Source organism: Ylistrum balloti, unplaced genomic scaffold (genome assembly GCF_031769215.1).
Source record: "Ylistrum balloti isolate Yb309-2 unplaced genomic scaffold, AGI_CSIRO_Ybal_v1 Utg370418, whole genome shotgun sequence".
Lineage (NCBI taxonomy): Eukaryota > Metazoa > Mollusca > Bivalvia > Pectinida > Pectinidae > Ylistrum > Ylistrum balloti.
Genome location: NW_026782283.1, coordinates 642,690 through 670,645, shown reverse-complemented (window position 1 = coordinate 670,645; position 27,956 = coordinate 642,690). Strand labels below are relative to the sequence as shown.

The following is a 27,956-nucleotide window of genomic DNA, read 5'->3' as shown; positions in this document are numbered from 1 at the left end:
CTCAACGGGTATGAGCATGTAATTCACCAATGCGTGGCCATAACACCCCAAACGACCAACTTACCTGATATAACTCGACGAACAATACACGTTCGTTATCTTCCCTTGAACCTTACGGCTCATTGGTTTTAAGTACAAATGTATACAATGGCAATATAATACCAATACAATGATACGAACGCATCCGTCCAACTATCGGTTTATCAGCAGTGTTTAAATGTCGACATTATAGTTTCTGTTAATCTCAGGTTTCCGAGGAATATCAATATTGGTTTCACGGTGTGCTGAATCAGGTCGATAGACCTTGTATCTCATATTTTCACATATTTATTCGTCGACGACACCGGCAGCAGGTCGTTAAATTACAGGTTACGTGTTAATTCAACCCTGTTCGAGTAAAATCATAAAGTCATACTATTACACTCTTAGCGACCAAACGCTGTTGTTCGTTTTGTTTAGCTTTCGACATCTCTAAGTGATATTGGAAGCATGCTATGTGGACGAAGGAGTGTTGCTTTTTCGAAACAGGAAAAATGCACCTTCACAAATGAACTTGAGATCCATGCGAAGGTCTTATAAACCTTGTATGAAAATGAAAATAACCTTGAGAACAACGTAACCAATACATTAAATTGGATTTTAAATGGTTAATAAAACGTTGTCTATACTTTTGTCGGTTGCATTTCCGTATTAACCCATTACTAGTATTTATTTTATCAGTATTTTGGAATGACGTTTCACATGGTAGCAGAAACGTTGTGGTAAGACTGTGCAGTATATGTCATGATGTAACCATAATCAGTATATACAAATCATAATATTAAAAAAAAAGATTAATTTCCCTTATAACAAACGTGGTCTTTCTTAACTCAGAGGATGGGACGTATTTTTTCCTCTTTTTCCATAGGTTGCGATTTCTGTGATTTTGATTTGGTGACTGGTCCTTACGGTGTTACTGACGATGCGCTCATGGCATCATCTGCTCGTATTGCTTGTCCTTTACTAAATGTGCGATTCAGCAGTGCCCGAGGATGGTGTCCAGAACATTTTGGAAACGGACACTATGTTCAGGTAATACTATATATAATTCAAACACAGATGATATACTTAAATCTATATGATAGAAACAAAACTGTTTCTCTAACTGTCAATTGTATATCGGATGAAACATTAGGCAAAGGGTTATTATTTGAAATAAATACTTCAAACGCTTTGCCTTTCATACAGTCGTGGAGCAAAATATTATTAATATTTTATGCGATTAATTCGTTTAAAATTTGAAATACACCAATAAAAATTTGCAATGCCAAAAAAAAAAAACCCAGCTGAGATATAAATAATAACCATTGCCATTGCTTACACATGCAGTAGAATGTACCAGATAGATTTGAATGAAATCCTGACTTGAGAGTGTGAAGTAAAAAAAAACTGCTTTACGATCATTATGCTGATATCTAACAATAAGATAGCTTGTTGTCAGGACTGAATGAAAACAAGTCATGCTTGGCTTTTGATTAAAATTTTGATCCTTCTAAATTAGCGCATAATATCAACCGTAAGTCGGTAATTTTCAACTTAGATATTTGATGACGAACTCATACAAAACTAATGTACTATATTAATATTTTGTTTAATATTTACAACACAGGTGCACTTTAAGACTCTTTCAGCTGTGAAGGCAATACAGACTCTTGGACATGGAGAATACAGTCAATGGGTGACTTCATACAAGGTCAATATCAGTTTGGACGGAATCACCTGGGATTCCATACTAAACTCCACCACCGGTCAAGTAAAGGTATAAAACCACCTCAACGGTATAAGAGACGTAACTCTGATACTTCACAAATGTTTTCATATTGAATGACGTACATACGTTTATAGCGTGGTAATGATTTTTTTTCTACACTCTGCCAAAATTTTGAATAATCTATACTAAACAAAGAAGGAAAGGTAACAGTACTTTATTCTGTGATTAATTAATTAACCCCTTCATAAATCCTTTCCAATCATGAACGAATAAAGTAATTGATCAATTCTGATAAAAATGCAGTCATGGTTCATTATAAAACTTTGCGTTCAGTTGATTTATTCGACTTTAAAGGACGTTGGGGTCAATTTCAAAGGTAACACCACTAGTAACGGGTATGGCCACCGTTTGCGAAGTAAACAGCATTGCAGCGTCGTCGCATGGAACTCGTAAACCGGATGATAATTCGAGGGAAGATGTTGTTCCATTCAGCGATCAAGGCTTGGGCCAGCTCCTGCTGATTTTGACGTTCTCTCACGCGTCGCCCAAGAACGTCCCAGACATGCTCAATCGTTGACAAATAAGGTGATTTAGATGGCCAATCTAACACCTGTACGTTATTCTGATGCAAGAAATTTCTGCTGACACGACTGGTGTGCGCTGGTGCGTTATCCTGTTGAAAAATTGGCGCCAACGCCATGGCGTTTCCAAAATGGCAGAACCACTGGTGTTAAAATTTCGTCCCGATATCGAATGCCGGTTAAATTGCCATTTAACACAACAAGCCTGGTATGAGTCCCCCCACAAATACCACCACAAACCATTACACTTCCGCCGCCAAAGCGGTCCCGTTCTGCGACGCAGCAGTTCGTAAAACGCTCCCCTCGTCGCCTCCACACTCTACGCCTTCCGTCACCGTGTTGCAGACAAAACCTGGACTCATCTGAAAACAGAACATTGTTCCATTGTCGTAAGGCCTAACCACGGTGAACACGCCGATTATTACGATGACGTCGCAACAAATTGGGTCCAATTGGTTTAATTCAGAACGTTGAATCCCGATACTCTTACGATCATTTCCTATATACACAATTTTGATTACACCCTATGAGGAGGTGATTTGGAATGAGTTGATTACCAGATTACTTTTAAGGCCCAGTGATCTCTTGCTTACAAATATTTGTTAAACGTGCTTAACGATTTTTCGATATTATCACAGTCCTGACAAATAAACCATTATTACAATGTCTGAATTTCATAAGAATTGCTTCATTTTCATTCATATCGTTGTCATAACTTTTATCTAGATATTTCCTGCAAATTTCGACGATGACACAGTCGTAACGAATACACTGGAGACAAATGTCGTTGCCAACTACATCAGAGTGATAAGTCTTTCTGGATATTACCGTAACTCAATGAGGCTGGAGGCAAAAGGATGTCCGGCATCCATTCTTCGTCAAATGGGTAATTTTAATAATGTAGCATACCTGCTTCTGAATTCCATCTAAACCTCCAGAAGTACGATAAACTCCTTTATGTTAACATGGATCAATGGCAATCAATCATGAGACAATGACAACTTGATAATACAACAATAAAGCAAAAATATAATGGAGTAATTAGTTATACATTATATGACAACCAGATCATACCATGATGAAAAAGAATATATTTAGGTTGTTGTACATATAATTTGAGGACTTATAGTATGTCTTAAAATGATAGTGATTGGACCGTTTGATCTCTATCAAAACAAGACAAGCAAACAATGAAACAAAGTCAATAATATTCTTTTCCATTTACATTTTGTAAATGTTATTTTCTGTTCAGAATTCATATTCAAATGCCGTTTCAGATTATCTTGGCCCTGATATCACATGACATTTGTCAAAACTTGTTCACTTAACTCTTCAGTGTGGAAAACGAAACCCAAGAAAATAAATCCATTTACAATATATGCATCATGTAACCAAATACTGACATTATGGAATGTTTGACAAAATCATAAACAATCTGAAATTTAGTTTAATTGAATTGGAAAATAAATTCCATTGTGATTAAGAAAAGGATAAGTATTATTATCGTTCGTTTCCTCTGAAAAGTAATAAGTTTAAAACAGAAATGTGTTGGATTTTTTTTAATGTTTTTGTATTTAGTCAATCGACTGAATTAACTTTCCAGACACATGCCGCAGATGGGGAAAAAAGTTGGGATCAAGCGGCGACATTTTCCCTGTTCTCCTGGACACGGACGCAACGAACCACGTAGATTGTGGATTGAAGTGTTTCGGACAGATGGATTGTGACAGCTTCCTGTTTGACGCCTCCTCGACCCGCTGTAGATTACTGAAGGTGACAACTGAATATTCAAATACCAGTGTAGACCTCGATGGTGTCTGGTATTTCAGAAAAATGCATTGAGATTGATTTTTATTCGATATTCTTACTTGGACTTATATCGGTGGGTGTTATGTCAAAGACTAATGGAATATTATTTGAAGCTGATTTGGTCTTAAGAAACAAGGTTAGTTTAGGCCCTACCGTCAACAATTTCTTTAAAACAACACATGAATTTCTGAAACTGTAAATTAGTGCAAAGAAGGAGAACCAAGGCTTCTGCTGGTTTTGCCTTCCTAAATAGCCGGAATGGGATTTGATCCTCGAACAGAATCTCGTATTTACCATACTTGTCCAACCAGGAGCATCTCACAATACGTGGAGAGGATTGGAAGAGCAGGACGACAGGGCCAACCCGCAACTACTATTTAGTAGTTTGATAACCAGAACATTGCTAGAAACTTTCTCGGCATCTCAGCTGAAATTGTGAATTATTGTCAGATGCAGTATGTTTGAGGAATTCAATATCGTTTGTCTATGGGTTCATGGTACAGAGTGTTGTTCAGACAGCAGTTTCCACTGCAATGAGATAAACAAACTGGGTCATAATCTTGACCATTTATAAAATAACGTGATATGTAATGAACGGCAATAGCAGCTATGTTTAGTATTAAGTGGATGATTATCATTCAAATTTAGTTGATCTCTATTGTATGGCTCATTTTAGAATTGTTAAAATAAAGAATTTGTGTGATAAAAAAACTACAACATTATTTTCTTTGCATTTATACCAAGTAGTCAAATCCTATAAGTTTACTAACAAATCGCTTCATGTACCTAATACCTCGTAGTTCACAAAGTATTTCAGTACTTTTATCATATTTAGATGAAACATTTTTAGATTTAGAATTTGAAATTAACTTCATATATGAAATGTGCGTCGTTTTAACTTCACTGTATATGTATATTTACAACTGGTACATTTACAAAAAATACCATTACATTTAAAATTCAATTTATGTAAAGAAATATATCGCAAATCAAATATAGACTATCAAGTTTATAACAGTTACCTGGATATAAAACGATATGAACCAATTTATTGATATAATTTGTTGTAACCACTTATATTAGATAATTATTAGATACACGCAGTTAAAAGTTTCTTAATTCAGCCAATATCTCTTTACTGGTACATCAACAAGTAGTGATGGAAATCAGTTTCAGTTTCAATGCAGAATTGAATACATATTATAGATTTTAATTCAAGATTTGTTTCGTGTGTTAACTGTTTAACTTTTTTGTTGTTTCTTGCATTGAAATTACATTAGAATGTATTAAAACCTTTTTTTTCTAAAATGAATATTATAAGCCTTACATCTGTTACGATATAGGTATTTGTAGTTTCTACTTATTGAATACCAGTGTTAAAAGCATTTCAAGACAGTGGTGAATTACCGCTGAATGATCACATAAAGAAGTATACTTGAACAAGGCATTTCTGAGATATGGAAGTATTTGCAAAACTCTAGCGAATACTTGTCATCGCAGCTGTAGCATCAATCAATTGATTTTACTTCTTTAATAAATTATTTTTTGATCGTGGTCTATTATCAGTCCATCACTATAGTAACAATCTGAGAAGGATTATAATTATGATGATACATGTATCTATGAAATTTCTGATTTTTTTGTATCGTGTACATATTTACATCAAATGCTATCAGTATCTATCAGGTATATTATGATAACTATGTTCAATCGTCTGGATACTAAATATCCTGTCTAGCTGGAATGTGTTATTAATAGCTACTACCCTGCTGGTTTCTATGATGTTTTTATTTACATTTCTTAAACATATAATACTAATGTGTATTTTAAGAAATTTGATCAATTTGTATAATTCAGTTGATAAAAGTGAAATTCTTACAATATATACAATTTTTTTTTTTTTTTTTTTGTGCGGTGGCCATTATAAGTAACACGAGATATAGTCATATCGCAGTTCTCATCAAACTTTTCTGGTTGCATACAGAATATTCTTGTACTAGATCGCTCATTTACATTTTGTTGAACCCATTCATGCATATTTATATAGGAACCTTGTAGGACGCGTCAGTGATGACGAGGTGAGAGAAGATGTTGACTTTCAGCATATAGTCAACATTTTCCACCATATATTTACTCAGTTGGGAATGTGAATAAACGAAATGTACAGGATGTTTGCAGTTAAGGACAATCCTTAGTAGTTTCATAACACATCTTCTTTAGCATCTTCATGTGCATCCTGTAGCATAGATTTTCAATCAAATGTTACACTTGTACACATTCACTGTGGATGGATATTTTAGCCCCAACCTTTTCATAGGTATAAAAGCAAATTAAGTCCTTCAAGGGTTTTTCATGATGTCCTTCTATTCTAGAAGTGTTTTTTTCATAATTACCCAAAAGGCAACGTTGAGGATCGCTTACTCTATCTTCTATCTTGAAAATGTCCAAGACTTGCTCTGTCATTAAGCCTTCGGCCACTGCAGGGGGAAGGGGTGTGGGCTCTGGCTTGTATAGAGCCTTGTAGCATTTCTGTAAATAAAACAAGATGTAATTATCACAAACGCTTCGAAATGCACATACTTCAATTTATTAGAATAGTTTTGATTTGTATGTTTGTATAACATTTTTAAAACAATTATATTATGTCTAGAGGCATTTCTCACACCTTCATTAACACGTATACAAATGATGTCTTGAGGAAGAACTGGCAAGCTGATGAGTCAGGCAGATGGCTCATAGGCTATTTGTTTTCCTCCATATGATATCATACACCATGGAAAACTGTCATAAGCTGCGTATTCCTACTTAGATACAGCTCTTTGAAATCTTTTTGGGAAGTGTGTTTTACCTCTAATATAACTTGCCCACATTTCACAAACAACTGGATGGAGGTCATCAAATCTCCTCTCAGGAGAAACTGACAGTGTTTGGGGAATTTCTTTTTTATTCTTTGAGGTGTACTCGAGTAAGCTGGTCTCTGACTACTGGAACTTTTATTTGCCCAAATATTATTGTGTGAACGGGAAGTTAAGTTTTAAATAATGTTTTCATAAATAATTGAAATGCATCAATATCATAAAAATAGACTTAATTACCTTATGGAACATCTTCCAATAGTAAAAGAATTATCAAATTAGTTATGCAATAATTTTAATAAACTGTTTAGCTTAACATAACCTCTAACTTGACAGCCGTATTTATTTCTGTACATAATTCATAAGGCAGGATCTGTAAACCCATACTTTTTTTATTAATTGCTACTCACTGAATGTTGTTTATGAGTGTGGTTTTGTATGTGAAAATAAATTTACTTTTATAACTAATCAAATGATATGTGAATCATTATGTCACCACTATGTTATAAAAAGTAAAATGTAAATGAAATATCAGACTTCTGCAATTTTTGATACCAAAGATCTTTTATGAGTTCGGAGAGGGTTGGGTTGTAAAGAGTGTTTGACCATGTCTGTCCATCCATCCTGTTTCTCTGGAGAGATTGAATGGTCAAAGGTTGCCCATGCCTTACAGATATTTTATGTGTATAACTTTACCAGTTCAGTCCCCTAGCTATTTATTAGAGCCAGACATTCATCATGCTTTGCTTTATTTTTAAACAGTGAGGGCAATGGAAACACTGTTGACTTTTCAACCTCCTTTTGAACATGTGGATTTGTAATGTGCGATGCTAAATGTGACTTTAGAAATGCTTGGAGCCGTGCCATTATTCTTCCAATGGGAATACTATAAACATCATGCAACCGATTGCTCTGGACATTTTATAGAAGGATATCCCCAGCAGTAATAATGGTGAGATTTTGTACAGGAGACTGATTGTCAATATCCATCCTGGCACGGCGACTGAGATGATGTTGAAAGATGATGAAAGATGTTGGTCTACATTATAGAAAATGACCAACCATTTTAATCTTTTGTGAAAATATAACCATTTAAGATTTTTAGCATTGATCTTTTAGCTTTTAGTTCGTTCGATGTTATTTCCTTTTTTGATCGATGTGTGTTTCATCAGTTCATGGCCCTAATGACCTTTTGGTTTTGACGGGCGACTAAGATAATAATAATAGTAACATTTGACTTGTTCTCAGAACTAAAAGGTCCATTGTGCTAATATTGGCATTTTGCATCCTGGGACATAGAGTTACAAAGTTTGTCACTGGAACCACTTTCATGGACAAAAGGGTCAAAAATGTTACTCTCCGATCTTTAATCCGCTCAGGTGATCATTGATACACATGGGCCTCGCGTTATGAAGCAAATACGTACGATCAGCCTCTAATTGAACACAAATATAACAAGCATTTGCAATTTTAAGAGGCTTTGAACAAAATATTCTTTTACAAAAGTTCTTTTTAGAAACGTTTTCATTCATATCAATTACCGGTGACTCCTGTTAATGGATTCCTCCTCAATTTCTTCACAATCAATTTTTCAAATTTAATGATAAATCCCGATCTACCAAACATTATTCCTCCTGCCAAAAACAGAATCCTGTGACTCAAGGGAATTGATTATCTTTTTCCTAAATACATTGATATTGCAATTCAAATCGATCATATTTCCTGAATACGACTATGTCATTGACAAACATACAACTAATTTCATTTCCAAAGTACAGGTTATTTGATTGTAAAATCAAAGAGGCAGCCATGCATGTCACAGTGCTTTATATGAAATGTGTTAAACAACGCATGCTTACATTATAATACATAGTAATTCATTTTACCGTTCCTGAATACCTCCCGTGATGGCAATCGCTTCAATAAGGCGATGAAAGGCACTTGATGTATTTGTGTTTCATCATAATTGAGTATGGAGCAGCAAGACTTAGAATTATACTTGGTTTCAACATACCATTTTCAGGAACAGACACATTGAGCATTGCGTCAAAGAGCTGTGGTACCCTTTTATGTGAAACATTTAGTGTTTGTTTATTATAACGTGGAAAGAAGTTTAAATATTCAAAAGCATATTGTAGAAACAATACAGCTGACAAATCACATCCACATGTCTCAGGTTGACGTTAACGACTCCATTTTAAATTCACATTCACATTTATTTATCAAAGAGTGTTGTGCAACATAGAATCTACGAAATAAAATGCTGCAATTAATACCAGTCCATTATTTCTTCCACAATGTTAAAAGGCAGAGTATTAGCACAGTTATACAGGTTCACAATATTGCTCTATCTGTACAGTAAGAGGAAAACATGGTAGACCTTAATGTCAAAGAAGAGACCTGATTCCTTAATTTTCCATCATATGTGTGGTCTTGAAAACTCAAAAAAAACCTTCTTTAACACGCACCAAAACATTTTTAACTTCCTACTCACGAATGCTAATGATAAGGTGGCATAACAAATACTGACTCGTCTTGCTTACAAACTATTGTTGGAGATTTTTTTTAAACTTGAGAATTCAGCGAATTACATTCCTAGTAGCATGTAAATTACATTGATAAGTATGCAAAGATCACAAGGTTGTTCATGGATGTATATAAATACAAATACTTGTACGTGTCAATACTTCTGCATTGAATATTTGGCACCAAACAATGGATTAATCTGGTGTGTTTGCCTGGTACAAAATATATGATGTGCGGATTTTACCATAGATGGATGGGCTAAAATTCGATCCTAGTTGAATAATCACTTGTCAGTGCATACAGCGTATAACAAAATTGTGTTTAAAAAGTCACTTAATTAAACCGTCATATAAAGATCACCTGTGTGTAAAAGTTACTTCCCTTTGAACATTTGAGTGGCTTTTTCAGACAGGTTTGGCTTTTAAAATATTTATCTGTCCCACAATGAACATTATAAGCTTACAACACATGCTCATTTTTCATTACAGCCATCTTGGGATTGCAGTGTTTTTAGTTGTCAAATAATAATCAAAACAAAATTCAAATAATCAATTGTTATATAAATGCAAAGAGACCTTTGGCAAATCCAAGAAAGTGTGTTAAAACTCATCTTAAAGAACCATTTGGCACACAGATTATGATCGTATGAGACCTTATATGAATTACAAGGGTTTCAAATTGATACATCAGCCTATATGGCTGTTACGTGATAGCATTTTAATAATATATATATATATATCAAAGTTTCTTTTCATCATCAGAACAGATATAATGGACAGTCAATAGAAATGGCAGGTAAATCACCAACCAAGTGCAGAACAATTTTTTACCAGTTATTTCCTACACATATATACTGAACAAAATAAGTTAAGGATCATAAACTTGAAACAGTGCAGTTTTACATACAAATAATAATATGATTATATTTTAAATTTTAATGACAGAACATTCATTTTAGTCTTTAATTACACAAAACAAATTCATTTGTGGTAATTGCTACCAAGAGCAGATAACCCTGAGTAACAGCACCCTTGAAATCAAAGTGTAAGAGGAAGTAGAGCAAGTTAATCATGTAGACAAGGAAAACTCATCAAACTGCAATTGGCAGTTTAATAGGCAGTATGACCTCCGTTGACATCAATAACTGCCCTGCAACGTCTGCACATGCTCCTTATTAGTCGTCGGTGGCTGATCTGTGGGATGCGCTGCCATTCCTCTTGCAGAGCAATCATAAGCTGTTGGCGGTTCTGTGGCGGATTAGGTCGAGCTGAAACCCGGCGTTGCAAGGTGTCCCAAGCATGCTCGATAGGGTTCAGATCAGGAGAACGACTTGGCCAGTCCATGCGAACGATTGCTTCACGTTGAAGATAGTCGTTGACCACACGAGCACGGTGAGGACGAGCATTATCATCCATCAGAATAAAATCATGGCCAACAACTCCTGCAATGGGCCTTACTATAGGGTGTAGAATCTCGTCCCTGTATCGAACAGCTGTTAAAGATCCATTGTCCATGATGTAGAGGTCTGTATGGAAGTCAACACTGATCCCTGCCCAAACCATCACTGACCCACCACCAAAGCGATCATGCTGGACAACACAGCAGTCTGCATAGCGCTCTCCTTGGGTTCTCCATACCCTCCTCCTACCGTCATGGAAGTCAACACAAAACCTAGACTCATCTGTGAACATAACATTTCTCCAATGGCGTAATTGCCAATTCAAATGATGAGTGGCCCATTGATGTCAGGATTGTCGATGACCTCTGGATAAAATTGGTCGGACTGCTGGTCTTCTAGCTCGTAAATTAGAGGCATGGAGTCTGTTTCTGATTGTCTGGGATGAAATCCTTAGATTTGTACCACGCTGAAACTGAAGATTCAAGACAGGAGCACTCAAAAACCGCTGACGTCGTGCCGTGATGCAAATGAATCTGTCCTGTCGGGCTGTCGTACAGCGTGGTCGTCCAGATACGGACGTTATTTGTCTGTTGATAGCGATTCCATAGCCTATTAATCACGCTCTGAGAAACATGAAGCTGTGCCGCCACATTTCGTTGAGTTTGACCAGCTTGAAGGAGCCCTATAGCTCGCGCGGCTTCCATATCATTTAAATGTCTTCGCATGATTAGTTTTTCAAGTTTTCGTTACAAATTGATTAAATGTTTCCAAATTCAACTTTTTTTAGCTTAGAAGTAACAGAATCAAAACCTGCAAGATTCCTCTGTAGTAATAGACCAGTCAGTTTTTCACACCACCATAGTTAACTAGAGCGGAACGGCAAGACCTTCAGATGCACGTGCTTTCACCTTTGACATGACTTTAGGTACATATTGGAGAAACTACGAGTGCAATTACCGGCAATACATGATTTGAATTTTTTAAGATATTATGGTCACAATTTATGATCCTTAACTTATTTTGTCCAGTATATATATGTATAATCATTTGGCATTAATTTTAACCCATTTTCAATCAGATAAATGATATGACAATTTAAACTAATTGATACATGTTTATAAAGCTGGTAATACACTGGAATTCCAGTGCTTTGATAGAGTTTAAGCAGTAGGCAAATGCATATACCGGTATATGAATTGCGATCCTATTAAAAACATACCCAACATTAATACATATTCAAATCCAATCACTGGAATTTTAGGATATTGTTGATCTTTGAGTTGGTCTCTTGCTCTCCTACATGTTAATTACAAAAATAATGGTCTGAAATTAAAGGTATTGGTTGTTGGAGAATTCACGACAAGAATGGGAAGGCTATTCCCGGTATTTACAATTCTATTGTCAAATCCAAAACCAGTGATTGTATAGTTGAGTTACATGTAAACGTTTTAAAATATGAAACCAAGATTCCAATATGCTTTAGTGACACCTGACTGAATGTGGTTACTAAATCTTAGGTTTATTATACTTAGTTAATAATAGTTGTACTACAAAAACAAATCAGTCATGTAATTAATTCAACATATATGGAAAAAATAACATTAGTATCGGGCCCCACTTGGAATTTCAAAATATGAACATATAAACAGAAATGGGTATCAGAAGCTTAAATACGGAAAAGTTAGTCTCGGAGTAGTTGTTATGTTCTTCTTTCTAGTGCATTCTTATAAGGCAATTTCAATAAAAGTATGTCATTGATGTGTGCACATTGTACCAACCAACATTTTGATACCACATATCGCACTATTTCAGGAGAAACATTTCTTTGATGTTGAAAAATACAGCTAAAATTCATATAAAAAAAACCATTATTTTGAGAAAAAAACTGTTTTGGACACTTCAATTTTCGTACTTCCGAAACCAGTCTATTTTCATACTTGTCTAAAATATGGCCACAGATGATATCTTTCAAAAGGGGAATTCTTGGAAAATAGGAAAACAAGGATATTTGCTTAAAACAACCCAACAAACACTGATTATTTTTCATTTTCGTGACAGCTTGATAACCAAAAGTCTGTAGGTCTTGCTATTTGACAAGGTGGTTGTTCATGTCAATTGGTATCAGTTTGCATAACATTGCTGAACTTGACCTCTGTTCAAGGTCACAAAAAATGAAAGACATGTGTGTGGAAGTTTCACAATTTGAAGATTTAGTTAGCAGCTTTATACAAATCCTTTGATGAAGGTCAATAAAGTGACCTTATTAGATAGATTATGTACAGTAATAGCGACGGGTTTTGCCTTTGTCAGTTCCGATCAATAATTTGTGGTATTTTGGGAAGATAATAAGAGATAGAGAACAATTGCAGTTTGCTGCTCATTTCATTGCGTTTTAGTATAACCGAACTGCTCAAGTGATTGCTTGTTTGAACTTGAGTGTTGCATGGACTAAGTTAGTTTGATCTTGATGCTGATCATGGCCCAAGAAATACAGAATGCACGCAACACATTCCGACGGTTGCTTGTCCGCTGGACAGACACAATAGTAATCTTTGACAGGGTCATTTTGATCATTTCTGTCAAACGCAATCAACACATTGTATTTTGAGTGTGATTTGTGCCTTGAATGGATATGGTCTCGGAGGAGATTTTCATCATGCTGGTTGACCCAAACTGTTTCTAAATATTCCATATACTGTACTGGAAAATCTATTGATCAGGCATACAGTTTCACCCAGTTGGTCTTGTTGCGCCTAGAAAGGTCAGGTTCATCTGCAAGCCTTCAGGCCAAGGTGATGGGCAGAGCCAAACGGGATTGCATTCGCTCAGCAAGTCGGTGGTCCCTCAAGTCCCTCAAGTCCCTCTCTGGTGTGGACACATAAACTGGTCAACAATCACATTGTCATCTTCACTGATCCACAATGTCAGGTTCCTAACTGTTCCAAGAATTAACAATGGCCATAAAAAGGTCCGATAGTGCCTAGTACATAACCATCTGGAAAGACAATGCTCGTGAATTTAACATAGTTACGCTTCTTTTGCCCACAGTATGAGGATCTTTAAAGGGGGTGATCAGCACTTTTTGGACATAAATATAGGTACCATCAAGGATTACAATTACTTTGTCCCCGTAGAAACATCTCGTAAAGGCAGTGTTGTGGCACTTAGCGTCCTCGCGGGTAATGTGTCTTGGACCAAGGAAACGGGGCACAATGGTCTGGCTAAAGGCTTTTAAGACACGATGGAATGTGTGAGACACATACTGTTTTTGTCAGACCACACAAGACACCAAGTTGAGACCATGAAATATTCGTCTTCAGTTTAACCCAGAAAAGAAACAAAGCATGGAATGTAGAGGAACATGATCCTCTTTTGATGTGTAAGGAGCAAATTCTATGGATTTGCTGCATTTGTTCAAGTGTGTAACCACCATGCTCTGAATTCTTCATTTCTGAGTTGGTCTACAACTATGCCTGTGTTGGTTGGAGTACCAACAGAAAGGAAAAGGTTTTTTTCATAATATAGACATTTATGAATAAAGCAGATTCCATCTTCAATTGTTTATATATTTTTTGTTTCTTGAATCTCATTTTCCTCATCCAATAACACTGGATATATACAATATCCCATATTTTGTCAGCGGAGAAAATGTGTACGAACAAATAAATAATATATTAATGAGTGAATAAATAAAATAAGAAAATATCATTCTGATTGGACAACTTGGTTCACAACATCTTTTTAATCTTCTATAATTTAGTACAATCACATGATCATGAAAGGGACAATTAAGAGAAATACATCCATATTCAAAATTTTATGAATGGAAACCATCTGTAGACACATTGACAATGGTGTTTTATTAGAGTATCTGTTTTCATGCTGTTGGATTATTCAGTTTTTTGGGAACACTTCTACAGATAAATTACGATATTATTCGCAACTCGATGACCACTTATACGAAGAATGAGAGTACATTTAAGTATTTAGACAATTAATGAAAATTAGGTATTGCTACATGTAATAGCTGACATTCAGAAATTGCGAGAAAATTGTTTATAGAAAAATCGAGTTGATGATCACTTGTTCAGGTAAGGTATCCGACATTCTCCTGGTAATTGTGTAAATCCAAACAAATAACAAAGAGAGGTGAAATCTGCCTTACATAGAGTCGTGGGCCTTCTGCGACAGATGGATTATTACAGTCTACGTCCCTTAATTTGTTGCAATTTATTATCCAATAAGATATACATTATTATCAAAGTAGTCGAAGTTAGTCAAAGATATCAAATATCATCAATAAACTTGCAGCTTTTGTTCTTATGCACCTCAATTCAACAGACCTCGGATTAAATAGGAGATTGATTATAAGTTTATCTTAGACATGGGGAACTGAAATGCGTATATTGACAAATATAGATTTTTGAAGATCACTATCACTACTAAGCTAGAAAAAACATCGATAGGCCAAATTTAATAATAGCCTAGTTACTTTTCTTACTCCTATTCTCCTATTTAATATCTTTGGTAACTTCATACTATTGTGGCAAACGATTTAGCAAAAATATCAGCTGAAAATAAATGTCGACATTATAGTTTCATTAATGTCAGGGTTCCGTGGAATATCGATATTTGCTTTACGATGTGCTGAATCAGGTCAATAGACCTTGTATCACATATTTCACATATTCATTCGTCGAGGACAACAGCAAGGTAGGTCGTTAAATTACAGGTTACATGTTAAATCAACCTGGTTCAAGTAAATTCGATAATGTCATACTCTTACACTCTTAGAGATCAAGTGTTGTTATTCGTTCAGTTTAGCTTTCGACATCTCTAAGTGATATTGGGAACAAACCATGTGTAATATTTTTGTAATACTCCTGAAGATCAAAGCATAACATAACTGCTAAACTATGAACCTGCATGTTTTATACATATCATTACCGACTGAACGGCTAATAATGTGCTGAAATGTCGGATATTGGCGAACGCGACCGGAAAAGGCCGAAGCGTGGGCAGGTTATTAAATTCAATGTAGCCGAACGCACTCGGCTGTTACCGCATCGAGCAGTGAAAATCGATTCATGGTAATATCCAGTTGTGATCTAAGACAAAAATCATACACTATAACACAAACTCGTCATACAACAGGTAAATATTTCGATGGAGAGGCAGAAGGTGGGAGGATGATCTGTTAATGAAAAGAATTCACTTCAATTTGAAAGAAATAACAATATTGTGGTGAGAAGGCAGAAGAGAAGCGATGTAAGAAAACATTTACCGTTGTTAATGAATCGGATGCTGCTATCTGTTTAACGGCAAAACAAGCTAGCATTGATTATCTTTTATATCATCTTGTGGAACAAAACAACTATTAAGTGACGGGAATATCATTAGAACACATATTCCATTACTAGGATGGCCGATATTCGTTATCTAAAGTACAAAGAGCAGCAATACTTTTTCCCACTGAAATCGAAGAGGAAGATATGTGTGGTGTTATTTCTTGGACTGCTACATGTGGTGACTATATGTTGTGGTAAGTTACTGGCTTGGGAGTTGATCTGAATTAAACAATAATTTAATATGAAATTATTAATTATTCAAATCTCATCATTATGACCATGCTAATAAGAATTTATTGATGTTTCCATTATTTTGATGTTCTTCCGAAATAAGGAACACATTTCAATTACATTTTACGTATAGTGTTGAAGTAGACGTTTAATGTGTTTAACTGCACTTAAAGATGAAAATGCATAAGTAGTGAGAAATCCTGCTGATATCTCATTCTTATTGTGCGGAGTGAACTATGAATGATAGCCCACTCAAGGTACCATGTTCAAAACAAACTGTACTAGCGATTTTTAAATGATTTGATTTAAGTTTCATATCTCTCTCGTAGGCTACAAGTTTGTAATACATTAACAGATTACAAACTTTCAATAATTTCATTTTACGACAAACATCGCTTGAAGTATCTGACGAAAAGGCACAAAACCTGGTAGCGCGTGACTTTGTTTATTCTCTTGTAAGTCTCGGAACGACCCTCTATTGGTGGACTTGCTTTAAGATCTAATTATAAGTGCATGTGTTAAATGTGGTTAGGATGCTGCTATGTGTTCGGGTAAAACTCCATTTGATTGTGCAGATATGATGCTTTATAGTCCTGTTTCATATACTCGGGTACGAGGTTAATTATTTTCAGACCGGGTCAGCCAATTGTAAGGATGGAACATACATGTCCACATCGCATGGCACCTGTCTATCCGTAAGGTTCATGCACAACTTATTAAAGTACAATTAATGTACTACTCTAAGACAAACGAATCGCTAAGTGTTGAACTCTGGCTATGCCTATGATGGTATTCTCGTTTGGACTAGTCTGGTAAAGATTTTGGATAAAACCAACTCAATAACATCTTAAAACAGGTTGTAAATGATATTCTCTGTGTTAACATTTATTATAGTTATGTCAGAGAACCCAGATAATCAAGTACATATTTAATAGATGCAGAAATTCTTTCTTTGTTGTTCCAATCTATTGTACAATAAAATGATGATAGTACAAAATATATTTTCAACTGCTGACACCCCTACTTACGTCTTATATTCCGGAGGTGAGCATTTATCTGAACGTCCAAGACATTGTTTTAGTTGATTAGATTCTGTTATGGTTGATAGATAAGTGAACTTCAGCTCCATTCGTTAGTTCTCAAAAAGTTGAAATACTTTAACTAAAAAAATTATAATCCCTGTTCCTATTCTTTTAGGACGAAACCTATTGTTGGCTTGTTTAACGTCTTATCAACAGCCTGTGATATTTTAGAACGGATTCTTGATGTACGGAAACTAAGGGTGTGTTGCGTGCGAAGATTTCCGTGTGTTGTGTGTTACTTTAAGCCTATTTGTGAGAGTGCGAAAACAATGCTACCACAGTGAAGTAAATGATGAAGGATCCCTAGTAGGACACTCCGTCCAGCCATTAACTGGCAACAAGACTCCCCTTACACAACCAAAATGCTGAACGTTAGGCAGAAATTAATAACTACTATTTTTGAAGATTGTGGTATGTCGACCGGGAACATCACCCAAATTTTTGCTTATAGAGATGAAATGTACATGTGAAGTAAGGCGGTTGCAAGGGAGACATAAGGAAGATGTAGGAAGTTAAGAAAGAAATGAAAGCCCGAGTATCCCAATTTTAATCATCTCATACAATCATGTGGACATTTGGTACAATTCATACGTCCTACCTTCAGTGCAGCAATATCTGGTATAAGGACGTTTCCCCTGAATACGGTTTGTAATAATGAGGATATCTTACACTAGTTCTAAAAGCTTATACTGATATGGGCATACCAATCTTCCCGAATTACGGCATTACCAGAATTACCCTGAACGACCTACTGGTGGCAGCACGCTTTGTGCCTCAGAGCACACAGACGTAGCGATTAGGCCTAGTATCCAACAATAAATAATGCCAAACCGATATAGGTTGATAAAAATATCTGTTAAAACACTCCTCTTAACTCGTCAGAGTATGGGAATGGAACGGTACGCTATAAAAGTAGCAAGTTTGCAGCGAAGCGAAGTATTTCTTAGTTATAACTAGCCGACATAAAAGTGATGATTATGTTCATGCAATCATTATACACAAGAAACATCAATAAAATACCAATATGGCAACATAATTATGATTCAAACTAAAATTCCGTAAAACTAGGGCAAAATGTGTAGAAAAGAAAGATTTACCCAGAGACTCCTGATAGAGTACAAAAATAAGACCAGGTGTTCCGGAAGAGTAAAAGTTTTCTGCACCATCGACGACAACTGCCATGTATACATAAGTCAATCCAAGTGAGAGATATAACTTTCTGAGATGAGAACGAACACAGTTTACAAGGGAACCAACAAGCAAATAACGAGCATCAAATACGTACGCCATATATATATATACATAGCTTGAAAGACATGTATATGTAAGCATTATGGTATGACTATAGCAATGGTCTATCACTTGTCCATAGTTTGCCAAACGTTTATTGAATTGGAGTTATTGTTATAATTATTTCGACATACTCGCACGCTCTTGTTTTTCATGAATATGTTCACTTTTTCCGATTAATATGTTTCCCTGACAATGCAGACTTGCGTAATCGAATATTGTAAACGACATTGTACAATAGATAGAGAGTATAGTTACATCTCGGCTTGTAACGGTACCCGAGCAGCGGTACAATCGGGCTTAACTATGGAATTATTCATATTCCATTGAGTGACCAAGAATAGTGTATACGAAACCAAGCAAACATTTAATTATCCTCCATCCACTTTCACATTCCACGACAACAAAAAAGAACTGCGGAGACAAGTCCTAGGAGATAATTTACAGATTATCATATGAACACACTCTCAATGAAGTGTTAAAGACCTCAACGGGTATGAGGACGTAATTCACCGATGCGTGACCATAACACACCAAACGACCAACTTACCTGATATAACTCGACGAACCATACACATTCGTTATATTCCCTTGAATCTTACGGCTCATTGGTTTTAAGTAAAAATGTATACAAACGCAATATAATACTAATACAATGACACGACCGCATCCGTCCAACTATTGGTCCATCAGCAGTGTTTACAATACACCTAAATATTATCTTGCTATGTTACCATAGTTCTAAATATACTCAACAAAAAAAAAAGAAAGGTTAGCATGTTTCCTTGGCGAATACCTGTAAATGAGTGAAAACAAAATGACGTTTGTGCAATATTAAAAGATGGTTATGTATTACATTACAAAATCACCGAATCTTGCTATTTATCAACTTTATCATAATGCCCCATCTGTCACAAGTACAGAGAGAAAGGGCTGTAGGCATGATCCAGGCTGGGGAGTCTCGCCGCGAAGTTGCACGGCATTTTGGTTGCAGTGTTAACACAATTTGCCAGTTGGTAAGTCGTTTAAGTCAAACTGGGTCAACATTCGATCGTCCCTGAAGCGGCCGACCCCGTAAAACGACCGCCAGGGATGACCGTCATATACGATTGATACACTTGCGCAATCGATTCATAACCGCAGTAGAGACTACAAGGACATTGTTTGGGCGTCGTGTGTCTTCCCAAACAGTCCGCAACAGGTTGAGGGCCTACCAATTGAAAGCGCGGCGTCACTACACTGGACCCAATTTGTTGCGACGTCACCGTAATAATCGGCGTAACTGGACCCGTGTTCACCGTCCTTGGGATGTTTTGTTTTCAGATAAGTCCAGGTTTTGTCTGCAACACGTTGACGGAAGGCGCAGTGTGGAGGCGACGAGGGGAGATTTTTGCGAACTGCTGCGTCGCAGAATGGGACCGCTTTGGCGGCGGAAGTGTAATGGTTTGGGGTGGTATTTGTAGGGGTACTCGTGCCAGGCTTGTTCTGTTAAATGGCAATTTAACCGGCATTCGATACCGGGAAGAAATTTTAAGACCAGTGGTTCCACCATTCATAAGACGCCATGGCGTTGGTGCCATTTTCCAACAGGATAACGCACCAGCGCACACCAGTCGCGTCAGCAGAACTTTCTAGCAGCAACATAACGTACAGGTGTTAGATTGGCCGTCTTAATCACCTGATTGGTCACCGATTGAGCATGTCTGGGACGTTCTTCGGCGACGCGTGAGAGAACGTCAAAATCAGCCATCAAACTTGCAGGAGCTGGCCCAAGCCTTGATCGCTGAATGGAACAACATCTCTCCTCGAATAATCCGCCGGTTTACGAGTTCCATGCGACGACGCTGCAATGCTGTTTACTTCGCAAATGGTGGCCATACCCGTTACTAATGGTGTTATCTTTGAAATTGACTCCAACGTCATTTACAGTCGAATAAAATCAACTGAACGCAAAGTTTATAATGAACCATGACTGCAGTTTTAGCAAAATTGATCAATTACTGATTGGTAAGGATTTATGAAGGGGTTAATTCATTAATCACTGAATAAAGTAGTGTTACCTTTCTTTTTTTGTTTAGTATATACTGCATTTAATCAGTGATGTCCTTTTCATGACTTGTTGTAAGCAGCTCAACTAGCCTAAAAATACTTGCATTTTTGCATACCATGCCTTGATAAAAGCTTTGCACATTTTTACATAATATACACATTTGTGAACAAAGCAGATTTCATCTCCAAATGTATATATATTTATCTGTTGCTTTAATCTCATTTTCCTTATCCAATAATATTATATATACACAATATGCAATATTTTGTCAGCGGAGGAAATGTGTTCTAATAAATAAATAAGAAATGAATTCATAAAATACAGTATCATTCTGATCGGACAACTTGGTTCACAACTGGATATTCATATATGTAATGACTGACATTCAGAAGTTGCGAGAAAATAGTTTATAGAAAAATCTAGTTGATGATCACTGGTTCGTGTAACGTATCCGTCATTCTACAGGGAACTTTGTAAATCAAAACAAAGAATATAGAGAACTGAAATCTGCTTGATGTAGAGTCCTGGACCTTCTGCGACGGATGGATTATAACAAATTACGTCTCTCTTTTTTATTGACATTTATTATTCGATCAGATGGGCATTATTATGAAAATAGTCGCAGTGCTGAATCAGGTCGATAGGCCTTGTATTTGTAATTTATTAATATGATGGTCACTTTACTTACTCCCATTCTCCTATTTAATCTTTTTGGTAACTTGAGACTCTCGTGACAAATGATTAAACAAAATATCAGCTGAAAATAAATGTCGGCATTATTTTTTCTTTTAATATCAGGGTTCCGTGGAATATCGATATTTTTTTCACGGTGTGCTGAATCAGGTCAATAGACCTTGTATCACATATTTTCATATATTCATTCGTCGACGACAGCAGCAAGGTAGTTCGTTAAATTACAGGTTACATGTTGAATCAACCTTGTTCAAATAAACTCAATAATGTCATACTATTACACTCTTAGAGACAAAGTGTTGTTATTCGTTTTGTTTAGCTATTGACATATCTAAGTGATATTGGGAACACACCATGTGGAAGAAGGCATGTTGTTATTTCGAAACAGGAAAATGCGTCTTTAAAAACGAACTTGAGGTTCATGCGAAGGTCTTATCAACCTAGTAAGAACATAAACATTACCTTAAGAAGAACGTAACCAACACATTAAACTGAATTTTAAAGAAGACAGTTTACATTTGTCGCGTGTATTTTCGTACTAGTAAACATTATAATGTATGAATTCAGTATTTTGGAATAACGTTACACATGGTAACAGAAACGTTGTGGTAAGACAATATACGATGTCATGATGTAGCCATTATCAGTATATACAAATCAAAATATTCATATAGATAACTTTCCCTTATTAAAACAAACGTGGTCTTTCTTAGCTCAGAGGATGGCACGTATTTTTTCTCTTTTCCGTAGGGTGCGATTGCTTTGATTTTGATTTGGTGTCATCATCGCTGTCCTTTATTAAGAGTGCAATTCAGCAGTGTCGTAGGATGGTGTCCAGAACATCTTGGAAACGGACACTATGTTCAAGGAATACTATATATAATTCAAGGCAGATGTTATACTTCAATCGATATGATAGAAACAAAGCTGTTTCTCTAGCTGTCAATTTTATATCATATGAAACATAAGGCAAAGGGTTATTATTTGCAAATACTATCATACATGTCTACCACACCACCTGCATTTAACACAAATATACACACGGTTGACATGGAACATTAGTGGATCAAAATATTAAAATTAATATTTTAGGCAATTAATTTGTTTAAAAAATGAAATACACCAATAAAATTTTCAATTGCAAACAACAAAAGAGTTACTGAGATAAAAATAATATTCATTGCTATTGCCTACACATGCATGATGCAGTAGAATGTATCTGATAACTTTGAATGATATCTTAACTTGAGAGCGTGAAGTAAGGCAAATTAACATTTTATCCCTGATCAATCAAATAATTTGCTGCTTTCCGATCATTATGCTGATAGCTAACAATAAGACAGCTTGTTGTCAGGACTGAATGACGAAAATCAAGTCATGCCTGGCTTTTCATTAAAATTTAACCTTCTAAATTAGCCCATGGTACTTCAGATAAGAAATAATACCAATTAATACTAATAAGCAATTTGTATATATCATGCTCGTATCTGTCTTCAATTCTGCTCCTTGTCAGTATTGCGTCACGAGAAACAAAGCATGGTTGGCTTTTGATTAAACTTTTTTTTATTTCCAACAATATTTGATGACGAACTCATACAAAACTAATATACTATATACATATTTCTATTTTTACAACACATGTGAAGTTTCATACTCTAATACTTCACAAATGTTTTCATATTGAATGATGTACATACGTTTATGGTGTGGCAATGATTTTCTACTTTTTGCCAAGGAACAGTAATAGGTTATTTTGAAGAATGTATAAAGGTTTGCGTTTCTAGATGTTCGAAGCAATTATTTGTTCTTTATATTACTCAAGAGTTCCACTAAAACCAATTAGAGATAATTGAGAACAATTGGCCAATGCGTATACATCACTAAATACAAGCTGTGATCCACGGACTTATGTGTTGGCAGTTGTGAAAAAGAGAAACATTAAACGAAGAGTTCTGAATGTTCTATAAATATCTCTTTTAGATCACAAGTGCTCAATATTCTTCTTTTTTAAGTTGACATGATTCATGTTCTAGCTTTGATTCTAGTGACTAGTGATACATAACCATGTCATTTTTGGAACATATGCCAAATCTTTTTTTTCTTCCCTCGATAGTTAAAAGGATCACAGATTTATTTTGGACGGCAAGCGATAAACACGGTCAGACGCCTTAACATCTCGGCAACCGCGGGCTCCAACGTGCTGTTGACAATACATAATTTATTCATATCTTAAAAGACATACATCAGCGTATTAGCTAAATCGTTATACGTCAACATACACTGGCTACATTGTCAATATGTGATAGGTCTGTCACTCGTTGTTCATCTTAAGTTATATTTTGTATAGCAAACTTTATACATTCTTTTGTATTCAAGAGGCTCGAATATAAGTATACACTAGTTTTTGTAATACCCCTGAACATCAAGTCATACCATTACTGCTAGATTATAAACCTGCATATTTAAAAGACGCCCACTGTTTTATACAAGTCATTACGGGCGTGGGCAGGTTATTAAATTCAATGTAGCCGAACGCACTCGGCTATTACCGCATCGAGCAGTGAAAATCGATTCATGGTAATATCCAGTTGTGATCTATGACAAAAATCATACACTATAACACAAACTCGTCATACAACAGGTAAATACTTCAATGGAGAGGCAGAAGGTGGGAGGATGATCTGTTAATGAAAAGAATTCACTTAAATTTGAAAGAAATAACAATATTGTGGTGAGAAGGCAGAAGAGAAGCGATGTAAGAAAACATTTACCTTTGTTAATGAATCGGATGTTGATATCCATTTAACGGCAAAACCAGCTAGCATTGAATGTTTTTTATATTTGCTTGTGGAACAAAACAACTATTAAGTGACGTGAATATCATTAGAACACATATTCAATTACTAGGATGGCCGATATTCGTTATGTAAAGTACAAAGAGCAGCAATACTTTTTCCCAAATGAAATCAGAAGAGGACACACATGTGTGGTGTTATTTCTTGGACTGCTACATGTGGTGACTATATGTTGTGGTAAGTTACTGGCTTGGGAGTTGATCTGAATTAAACAATAATTTAATATGAAATAATTAATTATTCAAATTTCAATCATTATGTGCATGCTAATAAAAACTTATTGATGTTTCCATCATTTTGATGTTCTTCCGAAATAAGAAATTCAATTACATTTTACGTATAATGTTGAGGTAGACGTTTGATGTGTTTAATTGCACTTAAAGATAATAATGCATAAGGAGTGAGAAATCCTGCCCACATTTCATTGTTGTAGTGTGAAGTGAACTATGTAACGTGGGACGAACTTCAGCTCGTAAAATATTGGAAAAGAGTACAAATGAACTGATTACAATTAAATATTTATTTACATATCTTATCAAACTCTAAATAAATGGACACACTCACTTATTTACTCAAACTCACTCCTCATATATAAGTCATCAGGTAAAGTTTGTAGCTCACATCTGCAGCAAAAAAACACAGTTCCATGGCCGGCCACCAACAATGTGGCACAGCTCAATAAAGAGCCACACAATAGATACACCGGATATCCATCCACTCCAAGCAAAGCATGCCTGAACTTCCCTTTGTATCCAGCAAAGAATAAGGTACCGTAGTGTCCAATACACTACTAACTAGGACTGAGGTACCAACAGGTGTCCTCCCGAAGCATGTCCCGCAGATTCACAGCAGCTTCATGACTCCCATGACACAAGTCTGTGTGATAAAGAAAATGTGCATCACGCCTGGTCCTGACCGGTTGCTGAGTCGGCTACTACCGTCATGTGAAGCTACAATAATTAATTAAATATAACAGTTACACTCATCACGCTCAGTTACTTTCTCTTCTAACAAAAATAGCCTTAGTTCAGAAAATATCCTTAATAACACCAATTATTTTATCATCATAATTAGAAAACATTATAACTAAAACAATATGTCATTAAGTATCTAATAATAGTGTGCCGGTCCAAAATATAAACAAATATTACGAAATCTAAAGTTTTTACAATATGACACATCTAGGTTTCCATACTTTTGCCGCCCGACTGCGTACGCAGTACGCTTACCTATGTCTAAATGGATCGGGGCTTCCATAGATTTACATATCGAACAAATGCACGGTATAACCAATTAAAACAGAGCACATATAATTTAGTTAGGCTTAAATTAACTAAATACACTACTAATGCATGTATTTTTGGTAAATATACTTCTAAACATTAGAAAATGTAACATATTACCCCAGCATAAACATCAATCACAATAGTCACGCATAATTGGACCGCACCGATAGCTAGATGGCTTGACCTGATGAATACATTGGTATACATAAATAAAACCAAGTCTAACTAACGAATAGAAATATTGAAACGGCAAACTTACCTCAGTATGTATTCTGTGCATGGTTCACGTATAAAAGACCTCAAAATATCGAATCAGGTAACGGACACTACCATGTCCACCTGTATTGTCCAAGGTCTCTCTCGCGCCTCTCTGTCGAAACAGTTCCGCATGACGTACTTCCGTCTTATACATTAAAGATACTCAGATCAATTACAAGAATCTCATTTTCCTTATCCAATAATACTATAATATTACACAATATGCAATATTTTGTCAGCGGAGGAAATGTGTTCTAATAAATAAATAAGAAATGAATTAATAAAATACAGTATCATTCTGATCGGACAACTTGGTTCACAACTGGATATTCATACATGTAATGACTGACATTCAGAAGTTGCGAGAATATTGTGTTTAGAAAAATCTGATGATTATTGGTTCATGTAACGTATCCGTCATTCAACTGGGAATTGTGTAAATTCAAACAAAGAACATAGAGAAGTGAAATATGTCTTACGTAGAGTCATGGGCCTTCTGCGATAGATGGATTATTACAATTATTCGATGAGGTGTGCATTATTATGAGTGCTGAATCAGGTCGATAGGTTTTGTGTCACATATTTTTACATATTCATTCGTCGACCACACCAGCAAAGTAGGTCGTTAAATTACAGGTTACTTGTTAAATCAACCTTGTTCAAGTAACATCAATAATGTCATACTCTTACACTCTTAGAGATCAAGTGTTGTTATTCGTTTTGTTTAGCTTTTGACATCTCTAAATGATATTTGGAACATGCCATGTTGCTATTTCGAAACAGGAAAATGCACCTTCACAACTTACCTTGAGATTCATTCGAAGGTCTTATCAACCTTGTATGAAAATGAAAATACACTAGCCGCAGCGGCCTTCCATGCATGTCTACCACACCATCTGCATTTAACACAAATATACGCGGCTGACATGGAATTAATATTTCATTCGATTTATTTGTATAAAAACTGAAATACACCAAGAAAATTTCCAATCGCACGCAAGCTGATGTCGCTGAGATATAAATAATATTCATTGCCATTATCTACACAGTCATGATGCAGTAGAATGTACCTGATGACTTTGATATCCTGACTTGAGAGGGTGACGTAAAACAAATTAACATTTTATCCCTGATCAATCAAATAATTTGCTGCTTTCCGATCATTATGCTGATAGCTAACAATAAGACAGCTTGTTGTCAGGACTGAATGACGAAAATCAAGTCATGCTTGCCTTTTGATTAAAATTTGATTCTTTTAAATTATCCCATGGTACTTCAGATAAGAACTAATATTAATTAATACTAATAAGCAATTCGTAGATATCATGTTCGTATCTGACTTCAATACTGCTCCTTGTCAGTATTGCGTGACGAGAAACTGATCATGACAGGCTTTTGATTAAACTTTTTATATCGATGACAAGGTAAATTCGGAGATGTGAATGACCATTTGTAGTAGAGATCTCGTCGACAGGAGGTTATCATCCGTTAGTCGTTTATTTCCAACAATATTTGATGACGAACTCATACAAAACTAATATACTATATATATATTTCTATTTTTACAACACAGGTGGAGTTTCATACTCTGATACTTCACAAATGTTTTCATATTGAATGATGTACATACGTTTATGGTGTGACAATGATTTTCTACTTTTTGCCAAGGAACAGTAATAGGTTATTTTGAAGAATGTATAAAGGTTTGCGTTTCTAGATGTTCGAAGCAATTATTTGTTCTTGATATTACTCAAGAGTTCCACTAAAACCAATTGGAGATAATTGAAAACAATTGGCCAATGCGTATATATGACCAAATACAAGCTTTGATCCACGAACTTATGTGTTGGCAGTTGTGAAAAAGGGAAACATTAAACGAAGAGTTCTGAATGTTTTATAAATATCTCTTGTAGATCACAGGTGCTCCAATATGAGTATACACT

The 27,956-nt window shown here is 35.6% G+C and overlaps 2 pseudogenes; one reads left to right on the top strand and one right to left on the bottom strand.

The window, feature by feature from the left end:
* Positions 1-952: 952 nt before the first annotated feature.
* On the top strand, positions 953-4,173 carry LOC132554608 (uncharacterized; annotated as a pseudogene).
* Positions 4,174-6,083: 1,910 nt separating this feature from the next.
* Positions 6,084-7,862, bottom strand: LOC132554607 (uncharacterized; annotated as a pseudogene).
* Positions 7,863-27,956: the final 20,094 nt, after the last annotated feature.